This window comes from Alnus glutinosa, chromosome 13 (assembly GCF_958979055.1).
Source record: "Alnus glutinosa chromosome 13, dhAlnGlut1.1, whole genome shotgun sequence".
Classification (NCBI taxonomy): domain Eukaryota; kingdom Viridiplantae; phylum Streptophyta; class Magnoliopsida; order Fagales; family Betulaceae; genus Alnus; species Alnus glutinosa.
This window is the reverse complement of record NC_084898.1, coordinates 4,798,516-4,801,216: the sequence shown is the minus strand read 5'-3', so window position 1 is coordinate 4,801,216 and position 2,701 is coordinate 4,798,516. Positions and strand designations below refer to the sequence as shown.

Here is a 2,701-nt window from a genome sequence, read left to right as displayed (position 1 = left end):
GAGATGATGTGTAGAACCAGTGTCGGGATACCAGTTTACATCAGATGGAGCAGAAGAAGCAGTGTAATAAACAGATGGAGGGGCAGGTTCAACTTGATAGGCATGGTCAAATCGATGGTAACACCTAGCAGCTGTGTGGCCAGGTTTGAGGCAGACTTGGCAGGTCGGTCGAGGAGAGGAATAATGATTGAAGGAGCCACGACCACGACCCCGGCGTCCACGACCACGGTTGAAGAAAGAAGGGACAGTTTGTTGTCTTGAAGAAGCAGAAAATGGGCATGGAGGACGTCCAGTGGTGAAATTGTTCTTTTGAGCAATGTTAACACTTGAAACAGCAAGATCAGTAGTGGAGGTTGCATGGTCAAGGCGTTGCTCATGGGTGAGTAAATGGCCATAGAGTTCTTCAAGAGAGACAGGATCAATGCGGGTGGTAATAGAGGTGATGAGAGGATCATAGTCAGAGCCAAGACCTGCTAACACATAGGAGACTAACTCAGAGTCTCGGAGAGGAGTATGAATAGCTGCAAGGGTATGAGCAATAGTTTGAGCTTTTTGAAAATAATCGGAGATGGAAGAAGCTCCTTTTTTTAAGGTGGCAAGTTGATAACGGCATTGCATTTCTCGAGCTTGGGATTGGGCGGCAAACATGCGCTCCAAGGCTTTCCAAACTTCATGAGAAGTTTTGAGGCCAACAACATGAGTCAAAGTACTCTCACTGAGAGTGGAGAGGAGCATGCTGAGGATGAGTTTGTCTTGTTGGTACCATGCTGAGAATGCTGGATTGAGAACTGGAAGAGATGATTCAGTGTTGCTGGCAGACGGGAGATATTGAGGAGGGCAGGGTGTGTCTCCGGTGACATAATCAAAAAGAGATTGTCCTTCTAGATAGGGGACAATCAAAGTGCTCCATAAAGTGTAGTTGTCACGGGTAAGTTTGAGATTGGGGTTTAGGGACTGAGGAAGGGAGTATGGAAGAGCGGAGGATGAGGTTTTAGAAACAGTAGACATGTTAAAAGCAAAGGAACAGAAAATGACTTTTTTTTTTTTTTTTTTTTAAATCGAGAAAGAGAAAAAAAAAAATAAAAAAAAAATAAGGCCTAATCTAGTGGGGGGCAAAAGGAAGATTCTCAAAGCTAAACAAAGCTAAAGCGCATGGGTCTGGAGCTTTGAAAATTAAAAACTAAATAGTAACAGACAAACTAGAGGAAAAGAAGGAGGTAAAGTGAAAGAGAGAAAGAAAAGAGATCTGGCAGAGATTGTTTGGGCTTTTGTTTTGTTGCTGGTGGTTGTGGGCCCCACGGTATGGAAAGAAGGCAGAACTAGAAAGTTGAGACTCAGAGATGAGACTGAGATACGAGAGACTCAGAAAGGAGTCTTTGAGGAAGAGCTGATGAAAGCTCACTGGTTCTGTGGCTTGACGGAAGGTCCAGGAAAGAAAAAAAAAATGAAGAGAGAATTTGGTGAGGTGGGTATCGTGTGTTTGATAAAAGGTTGATGAGAAAGGAAGACAAGCATATGGCAGGTGCAGATTTGAAGAATAGACTGAACACAGAATATATCTATGGCGAGGAAGTTTCAGTCTTGGATTTTAATGGAGATTTTGAGGAGATTTTGAGTGATGGAAAAAAAAAGGAAGACGACGTTGGTCGATTTTCAGGCTCTGATACCATATAACGAAGACAATGTAAGAGAAGATTTTATTAATTGTCTTGTTTGAGCTTGTCTGCTCAGTTCTATATTTATAAATAGGAGAGAAAGACTGTAAAGGAGACACTATACAAGTGGAGCCTAAATATCAGGAAAAGTTTGGGCTCCATGTTTCCTGTTGGCTGTTTCCTGCTCCATGTTTCCTGCTCCATGTTTCCTGCTGGTTGCTTGAGATTCAATATCCACTTCGTCACCAAATATATATGTCAATTGCTTTATTGCCTTTTATTTTATCTTCTTTTTTCGAAATCATTATTCTCCATAGTAGCCAAAAAATCAAACAAGATGGGTTCTTTCTCGTTACTTTCATAAGAAGAATAACTAATCTCATGATCACTTGTTTTGGCAGCCTCATAACAAAGTGACAATTCCAACGAAAGTTGGCTCTTTTCGCCATTGTTTCCTTTTGAGTCTTCACTCATCGGCTTAATAGCTGCAACGACTGAGTTTTTCTCCATGGCCATCATGGTGTCTCTGTTTTTGGGATTGCAAAATAAACCCAATGCTCCTCTCATTGATTGACCACAAGGCACAACTCATGGGTTTGTAGTATAGAGGAAGTGGACCCTCCATCACTCCAAGAGAAAAACGAAGAAAGAAAACGTCTATGATTCTTTGAGGTTCTTGCAGTGAAGAGAAAGATGTGAGGTGAGTGGGACTTATATAGAATGTCGGTCATTTTTTCAAATTTTTTAGGCCGTTGAGAGTTAGAAGAACCGGTATCTAATGCCGGTTGAAATTGTACCGTTTGGAGAGAATATAAAAGCCAACGACTCAGAAATTTCTCACCGTTAAAATCCTACGACTCGTCGTTTTAGGTTTAGGGTCCCAGCAAGCGGCAATCCCACAACTAGAAAGCCCAATATAGTGTGAGAAATTCTAAAGTTGCATAATATTGAATTTCTTGAAACTTGGTTTTAATTTGTGTGAGAATGGTAAAAGAAAAATTACTAGAAGAAAATAATAATTATGTAATTGTTTTTAAATCTTTTTC

General features: G+C 40.8%; 1 non-coding gene across 1 annotated transcript; it reads right to left on the bottom strand.

Moving 5' to 3' along the window:
- Nucleotides 1–371: 371 nt before the first annotated feature.
- On the bottom strand, nucleotides 372–510 carry LOC133855098 (small nucleolar RNA Z247). Its single transcript, XR_009896936.1, has one exon. It is a non-coding gene; the product is annotated as a small nucleolar RNA Z247 (small nucleolar RNA).
- Nucleotides 511–2,701: the final 2,191 nt, after the last annotated feature.